The 9,239-nt window shown below is 40.5% G+C and overlaps 1 long non-coding RNA gene across 1 annotated transcript in view; it reads left to right on the top strand.

Annotated features, from left to right (window-relative positions):
• Positions 1-4,373, top strand: part of LOC117557761 — a 43,598-nt gene extending 39,225 nt beyond the window's left edge. Inside the window, exon 3 of the long non-coding RNA XR_004570753.1 lies at positions 3,669-4,373. This is a non-coding gene — a long non-coding RNA (uncharacterized LOC117557761). The remainder of the gene's footprint in view (positions 1-3,668) is intronic.
• The last annotated feature ends 4,866 nt before the right edge of the window (positions 4,374-9,239 follow it).

A 9,239-nucleotide genomic window follows, 5' to 3' on the forward strand; every position in this document is an offset into this window, starting at 1 on the left:
TCGTGTTTAGTTAAGGCTGATAAAAACACGGCATTTCCTGATTGTTTTGCTTCTTATTAACGTTTTCTAATTACAACATTACAGGGGATGTTTATTGTGATGGTTTCATAGGAAATTAAATATGTTTATATCATGAAGTTTGCGTAGATTTTTAAGTGGCTATTTTTCACTAAATACATTTGTAAATCATATCAATTATATGTGTTAATGTAACTGCCAATTTACACAATACTTAAAGTCACAAGTATGCACACCTTCTAGCCCAGTTGTAGTGGAGATAAAAAACCCCAGTTAGGAATTGTAAAATGTAAACTTGCAATTCAAGCTGCATCGTTTCCTCAAATAGTTACCCTAAATGTCTATTTTAAAACCAAAGCCAAAACAAAAATATTCTGATAAAAAAAATAGCACATGTTTCCTATTTAATAGATCTTTTAAAACTGTATCCGTCTCTGAGAAGCAAATGAAAAACAGTGAGGCTCTGAAACAAATCTTTCTTAAGTTATAGTTATACATGTAATTTAAAACATAATCATTGGAATAATTACAATGTGTGATGTTCATAATTACTTTAATATTTGTGTCATCATACTCTGTGGGCTGGACAGAACTCACAAGTATAAATGGAACGATACGAAATAAAGTTTTTACAATAAATGTTGCATTTTGATTTCAAAAACATGTTTTTATTGTACTTTGGGAAAATAAATAATTAATTGTCTTATCTAACGCATAAATCCAATTCGTATTAAGTTAAATTCGTTATAATTGCTTTTCTCAGTGTATCAATGAGTTAATTGATCATAATGAAACAATTAAAATGTATAATTATTCTGATTGTGCACTCAACACTCCATAGATCGTACCAATTACTTAAGGTTTTCTATGCTCACAAATAGTGGTGAACAGATGTGGAATTTCTCCCACGGTCTTTAAAGTAAGCATTCGCAACATTTAGATACTCCTAATTTTTGTATTTTATTATATATGTTGGATTGTTGGAGGAGCTCAGGTCAGAAGAATTTCATTGCCATTTCTACACTGTAGATTTGTGCATATGACAATAAAACCTTTGAATCCTGGAACCTGGCTTTAGCAATATTAGTACAGAAGACATATGTTGAACATAATCCTGTAAAATAAGAGCTGCAGGTCTCCATGGTGGTCGGGTCGATTGGTCCTTTGTCTCCTTGTTCAGGAGTCTGTCTGACTTTGCAGTATTCAGCGTGGTGAACTCTGCTTCCTGGTGGCTCAGAGGAGATGTGACACAGTGAGAGGATGTTGCCACTAGCAAGTCAGGATGGCAAAGGTCATCTTCTCCATCACCATCAGTGCTTTAGGACGGGTGACAATTAAGTGACTGTAATTCCCTCATAAACAAGGTCAAAGAGACTGGAGTTAGAGAGTTGGGGAGGGTTGGAGCATGAGTCCGGACCAGAGAAGCAAGGAGGGACGGGAAAAGCTGAGAGATGTAGCAGATAGAGGCTGGGTGAGTGAGGGCGGAGGGGGGGAGTACAAAAAAAAAAAAGAGAGGGAGATTTGAGAGACAGAAGGAAAAGGCAGTATTAATATTCACAGACTCCCAGCGCTTCCTAAATATTTTATTACTTCCAGCTGTTTGATGTTAAGGAGACTCACCAGAGAGCCCCCCACTAACACACGCACAACTCACACTAATAAAAATGGATACATTCACACACACCATCTCAAAGCCGCATCCACAAACCCACATGCAAGTCAACAGCAACAAACAAACTCACACAACCACAAAGTCGCAGTCACATGGACACCGAAACATGGACACCAGCGAACACACACTCATTACACGTACTGTATGTGCACAGCGGGAGACACACTATAAAAACATGCATGTTTACAGCCCCAAAGTAGCACACAGCAAACCGCATGCAGCGTGGATACATACCCGTGCATAACCATAAAACACTGCTTTTGAGAAGAAGTCACTCACTCACGCACAAATCCACGGAGCTGACTGTACATCAATCATAATCTGTCTTTCAGGACTTCTGTCACGATTATTCATTTATTTATTGGCTTATATGTTTATTTGTGTATTCATTATTCGTTGGACTGACTTTCTTTTTATTTGCCAGCTTGGTTCCGAGGGGAGAACGGGAGAACATTCATCTTCTGATGAGAGCAGTCATTAATTCAGAACAGGCCCATCCCTCGCTCTCTCCCTTTGTCAGTCGGTCTCTCTCCCTGTCCATCAGACGCTCTCTCTCGCTGTCTGTCAGCCCATCAGCACAACTTTCTGCCTCAAAAAGAGAGAGCCTCTCCGCTCACTCTCAAGTGATTAAACCTCCATACCTCTTCTGCCCTCTGTCATCACCTTTACTATTTATTAATACACCTTGTTATCCTCTTATCTTTACTGCTGCTCTTACTTGTTCTTTATTTTTCAGATTTATCCACATCAAAAAACCCATCATCCATCAGCTTAGTATGGACGGAGTGTAAAAGTGGACAACTCTTCATACGGACAGACAGAACATATTTTACATAAAACAAAAGAGGCTACATTGGTGGTGATGGTGTGTCACTATAAGTACCGGTTAATATGACATTTGATACATGATAGATGTGATTTTCTCAGGTTTATCAGATGCCAATTGACTGCACAACAGTTGAGATGAAGAATAAGATGGCCGTTTATGAATCCCGAAGGGGAAATTCAGTTTTTTACTCTGTTGAATTCACACAGTGCAAATACAGACATGCATAGAAATACAGATATGCACAAACACGCACATTTCTATCGAGAGGCTACAGAATGAAGATGTTTTCTGACTTCAACCGCCGACCCTTCAGTTCCCAATCCAAGTCCCTATAGAGTCAACTAAGCCACTATAATACCTTGAAGATTTTACAACTCTGGAAAGTTATCACAGAGACATTTTTCATGTTACTAATCTAACAGTGCACTTGCATTAAGGTCCATTTAAGTTTAGGTCCAACGTTTATATACACTTCTAAGGGACATGTATAATGTCGTTTTAGTAGAGTAAATAGTTTTGTTTTGCATCGTCTCATCTTTTAAGGGCAGTCCAAATATTTTTTATGAGGTTATAGGAAGGACTTTGGGAATACCATTCAAGGAGCATATAACACTACGAGCAAGGATTTAGACTTTTTCATAGATTTTGTTCTCCTTCATGTCAACGTTCATGAGTTGGAAATATTACTTTACAAAGTAATATACCAGTGTGTGGCATTACAGTTATTGATTGGGACCCAAATTGCGTTGCTGGATAAGCGGCAGCTGCGACCAGAAGCTTGATAACTTGCTCCATTGGTCGATCCATCCACAAAGATTTCCCCCACCCATAGGCGGCCTCAGGTCTAGCCATAGGAAGCTGAAAGTTGGCATGAGTGTTTCTGTTTGCAGATCATGAACCATGTGCTCACAGTTTTTGCAAATCAAAGAGATATAATATTGTTTTGCCTTTACATTGGTTGCTTTAGAAACCCCAGTGGTCTTGCTGAAATAAACGAGGGGGCCGAATTTTTCCACAACGCGATATCGGTCGGAACATTCCCTCACTGTGAACATACTTGTATAACTTGTATAAAAATCATATTCCCTCTCTCTCTCTTCCCCCTCCAAACCCCCCTCTCCCGATCTGTCTACCCCCCGTGTTCCCAAGCCCGTTAATCAGCAGATTGTTAATGAAGGCCCGAGTTCAAAGACACAGAGAGGGAGAGGAGGCACACAGTGGTAGATGGGGAGGAGTTCTGGACCAACTGTCTGTTTGTCAAAACATGTCCACCCGTCTGTCTTCTCCTCTGATGTGCGCTCCCCGGTGAGGACCACAACACCGCATTTTCTCTTTGGGTTTTCCCTTTCATGTTCCATTAAATGTGAACGAGAAGGAGACAGAGAGACAGCCAGAGAGGGAGATTAATTACATGTTTCAATAATGGAGATTAATTAGTATTATTTAAACATTGACAGTATCAACTAGACGTCAAGCATTTTGCGAGGCACACACTAGACTTCTCCTTTTAATTGGTAAATTCATGTCTCTCCGTGGCAGCCTAAAAGTCATCTCTTCACATCTTTTCCCTCCGTGCACTTTTCCTTTAATATTGTACATCAACTCAGCTGGCATCCAAAATTGTTGCTTTCATGTATATCATTTTTGTGTTTATTCCTACCTTTTATTAAGCTTGCAAAGTTGAATAAACTTCCAGACATTTTAATTGTACTGCTTTTCCAGTACATAGACAAAGCATAGCTTATTATGAACAACTATTTCAAAGTAAAACATGGCCAAGTCAGAAGCACAAAATAGTCAAACCCATCCCCTCCCTTTCCTTCTCCTGATGGATGCCAACTCAACAAATATTAGAAAGAGATCAAATCAATTGTTTGACTGTGTTTCTATACACCGATTGAATGTATATGTATAGATGTGTATGTATGGTCACATGTATGTGTATTGTATGTATATATGTATGTTGATATGTATGCATATGTACATAGACATTTGCTATTTCAAACAACCCCTGTGTACTTTTTCGTTTTTATTTTATTTTGACTAATTTTCTTTGCTATTTCATTTGTCACTTTCGGGTCTCTAAAAATATATGATTTGAAAAACTGTACTTGTATTATAATGTGACCCCAAATAAATAAAGAGATCAAATCAAGCATATGGGCTGTGAGATGTCACACAACCACGAAAACATGCCAGAGCTCTGCAGCCTTGGCCCCAATTTGAGAGGGTGACAGGAAACAGTGAGGGGAGAGATGGCAGAGTTACTGTAGAGAGGCGAGCGTGAGCTCTCAAACCACATCCCAACACCACAGGGCGACTTCACCCTCTTTAACAGCACCATATTTCCCCAAAATGTATCAGACGTAGCACGTGATAGCAAAATGGCAGTGAAATCTCTGATAAATCCAGGGAGCTTTTCTCTTGAGGGAAGGGCTGTCTGCTAAAATCATTTAAAGGGAGTGACGAGAAATTCTATACAAATAACGAGAAGTAAGTAAAAATAACTCCTTCAGATATATCTTAGGGGTTAAACGAAGATTACATGGACAAGAAAGAAAAAGGAACACATTTTTGGTACATAGCGTGATGCACAGTTTCAGTCTTGGTTCTTTGTGAAATAATATAGAGCTCTTCAGGCCTTTAATTAAAATCAAATAAAGGAATCTGAGGAGCTAAAAATCACTCTTTGATGGAATAGCTTTCATTTCTATCTGTGATGTGGGTGCTCAAATAGACATTGGTTAATCTTTAAGTGGTCTCAAAAGACTGCAACATTGAGCAACCATGTATGTGTGCTTTTTCTGCAAAGGTCTGTTACATTCATTTGTTTACATGCCCTGCCACCTCAGAGCTATCAGTTATTGACCTATGGTCTGAGGCGGCATGAAGCTTCACTCCATCTATTCCGAGATACGTAGTTGTGAGGGTTTGAGATGTACACTGAAGTAACAAGATCTCTGGTTGAACTCTCACAAGACGGAGATGGGGGAAGCAGAGAAAAACCAAGCAGCGGGCATCCGCCTCATACTCGGCTCTACAGGGTGCATTTGTGTGCGTGCATGAGTGTGTGCGTTTATGTTGTGGGTGTTTGTGTATCCCTTCTCCAGCAGGACCCCCAGATCAAAACCGCAACCCACCCTCCCTCCCCATTTCTCTCTCTTTCTCCGTCTCTCCACCCCCTCTCTCATTAAAAACTGCAGGCCCTGGCTTCTAATTAAATCCCACTTGAAAAGTCTTAAAGTCAGCCTCAGATTGATTCAATTTGCATTTCTGAACAGAGAACATTGCCTAAAAGGATTAATAAATTGGACGAAAAAAAATTCCTTCTTTCTGCGCCACGCCGTCAGAGCTTGTAAGACAACATCCAAAGAGAAATATCCCCCCTCAACAAACGTCTATCCAACATATGCTCTTGCTCTCTCTCTTGCACGTCCCTCCCAGGATGCCAGCAGAGATGTGGAAGTGTGTGTGTGCGCATGCATGTCCTCGTCTGTGGAACAAGCACATAGTCCTCTGAGGCACAGGCACGCAATCTGACTCTCACTGTGTGTGTGTGTGTGTGTGTGTGTGTGTGTGTGTGTGTGTGTGTGTGTGTGTGTGTGTGTGTGTGTGTGTGTGTGTGTGTGTGTGTGTGTGTGTGTGTGTGTGTGTGTGTGTGTGTGTGTGTGTGTGTGTGTGTGTGTGTGTGTGTGTGTGTGTGTGTGTGTGTGTGTGTGTGTGTGTGTGTGTGTGTGTGTGTGTGTGTGTGTGTGTGTGTGTGTGTGTGTGTGTGTGTGTGTGTGTGTGTGTGTTGTGTGTGTGTGTGTGTGTGTGTGTGTGTGTGTGTGTGTGTGTGTGTGTGTGTGTGTGTGTGTGCCTGTGTGTGTCTGGGTATTTGTGTGTGAGAGGGGCGACTTTGTTGGAGCGTGCCAGAGTGCTGAAAGTGACAAGGAGGCACAGTGGGAAAAGATCCTTGCTGTACTGTATGCATGTGCAAAAACAGACCTCGGCAGTGGAGCCATGCATTTGGCTAGTGGACACCTACAGCAACATGTTTGCAAACCCAAAAACATATCGGCAGCCAGAGCCAGAATCAATTAGTGCGATAAAACGAAATGAGCAAGTCCCTTCAAACAAAGCAAAAGCTGAGACCGTTGCCAGAAAAGAAAAGCAAGCACTAATACAAAGAATTACAATTGGATTGAAACAGAAGGTCCGTCTGGAAATGTACGAGTACAGGCTCTTTGTGCATTTGTGACATAAGAAGAATATTCCTTTGTGACATTTTGTCTGATTATACCTATCAGGTGGATTTGCAAAGAAATATTATAATTTATTTTCCTTATAAGTTCAGTTCTTTATGTTTATGATGTTTTGATCCGATCAGTGGAGATCACTCATGATCCTTCGTTCATAAAAGCGCTTTGCAAGCGTTGCAGAAGAACTGAATGTGTTGCTAATGTTTTTCCTGTATACCCACTGTGAACATTTGAAAAGTATGACTTAGACCAGAGCAGACTGTTGGATGGGAGACATTGTCACTGTTGTTATTTGCTACTCAAACTGGCTTGTATAATGGCTGAATGACTTTAATAGACTGCTGGGAGCTCAGTGGTTGAAGCCGTATTAATAAAAAACTAGAACCACATGGAGGTCCTGACAAACAGACGGGCACACAATGTACAGTAGGCATGGCTCCACTGCACAGCACTTGGTTTGTCTGTAATTACAGCAACACAGGAAGAAACTACAATTTGATTCGTCCTCGGATACATCTAACACATAGAACTGTATGAAAAGGAAACTAAGCCCAAGATGTTTACCTTATAATATTTGATATTTATTGAAAATAAGATCCATATTTAGAATTAACGTCTGAGAGTTTAAAGAGGATCGTGAGGGCAAAATAATAAGTGGTATGGTGCTGTGCTCAGAGGAAAGCACAATATAATCATGATGAAATTAATTCACAGAGAGGAAAGTGGCAGAATGATCTTGCCCTGCTTTGTATAAACCAACACTGACCCCTAGTGATATTAGTTAGGATAACCAGAAAGTGATTTGCATAATGCCTGGATGCATGCAACTGTGAACAACCTTATGTCTCTTAATTTCTCCCTTGAGTGTGTGTCTATACATGTATGTTGTTTTTTTCATTGTTTTTCAAGTGTGTGTGTGTGTGTTCATAGTGCATGCACAGGCCATGCATGTGTGTTTGTTTCTCAACACACAGTCTGTACAATCAAGAGAACACTTAAGTATAGTCTGAGTACAGTGCGATACCATGAGGTGTGTGTGTGTGTGTTTGTGTGTGTTCTAATAATGGTGCCTGGTGGACTGGGGCTTCCTTTGATGCAATGAAGGCTGACAGGCGTGAAACAGGTCCAATCAGGCGCGTGGGCACTGCCAATTAACCCTTTTCACCGTGTGAAACCAAACATAATTGTCTTGGGTGCAGGGGGCCACTGGGCCATGGCCTGCCCAGCGTAGGCTGAAATGGGCATTAGCAGTGCTGCCAGGTGACCATTACACACAATTGAACTGCTGGGGGTTTCTCCAAATCACACAGTTACAGTTGCTACCCAGACGTAATTGGCATGGCATTACTAAATGGCCCCTATTTCTAATTTTCACACCTCCACAATTTATCTGGAGTATTTTTAGACTCATTGTACTGTGCCAGGTTTATTACACTTCTGCAGGCATCTGTATTTTTGTGGTACTTTGCTCCGATTTAGTTCTGCATGGGAGCATGGATGATACAGTGTTTGAGATATTAAATGTCTCTATTTGTAGTGAAGCTGCTATGATTCTGTTAACAATGTTATGATAATATTAACTGGAACAGATAGTGGTTAATAAGTAAAGCTTTGTGTGCACTGATAATCACATTGTATTCATGTTATGCTCAAGGCAAATACCCCACGTTTTTATTCAAACACCAAAAACTAGAGCAGTTTAAATTAAACTAGAGCAGTATTCTGCTGCAATAATAATGTTAACCAAAATTACATTCCTATTTGTCTTGTTTTTATATTCTTGCGATTAATTAATTATCATGACTATTAACATAATGTGATACAAATAAAAACGTTTTATTCATGAGACTTTATTTTAAATTAAAGAGCTGCATAAAAACAATGAAAAATACATTACATTAGCTGCATTATTGCTAGCAATAGCAGTCTCAGCGCCACTTGTTTAGGTTCTTGAACATTTTTGTTTGCGCTATTACATTTGCTGTTCTACGTACAATTTGTGCAATAGCCTTTAACTACGTAACATGTATTCATAAACAGGCCGTAAGCTTTACTTATAATACAAATTAGTAATGTATTATTATATTAGTAATGCCACTCAATTGACAGTTGGTTATACATAGGCCTAATACATAATAACAGTCCTGCGATCAATCCCTCTGTGGCAGCGGGGTGGGGTTAGGGCGCCGGCTGCTGGAGTGAAGGGAGTGGCTCGGCCGGAGGCCAGACAGCTGATCGGAATCAGGTAATCAGTGCCGGAATAAAAGCATGTCGTAACCTGGTTCTGGTCTGTTTTGCAGTAGGCGGGATCCTGGAAGGTGGCAAAAGGACCTGTGAAGGTTGCCACACGGGCAACGTTGGAGACTCGTGGATACTTTTGTTTGGAGCTAATAAACGCCTGTGTTACACGAACCTGCTCTTTCCGTCCATATTTGAACCCTGTGTGAGCGGAGAGGCTCACACCCACCTTCATGATGTT

Source organism: Gymnodraco acuticeps, unplaced genomic scaffold, assembly GCF_902827175.1.
Source record: "Gymnodraco acuticeps unplaced genomic scaffold, fGymAcu1.1, whole genome shotgun sequence".
NCBI classification, from domain to species: Eukaryota; Metazoa; Chordata; class Actinopteri; order Perciformes; family Bathydraconidae; genus Gymnodraco; species Gymnodraco acuticeps.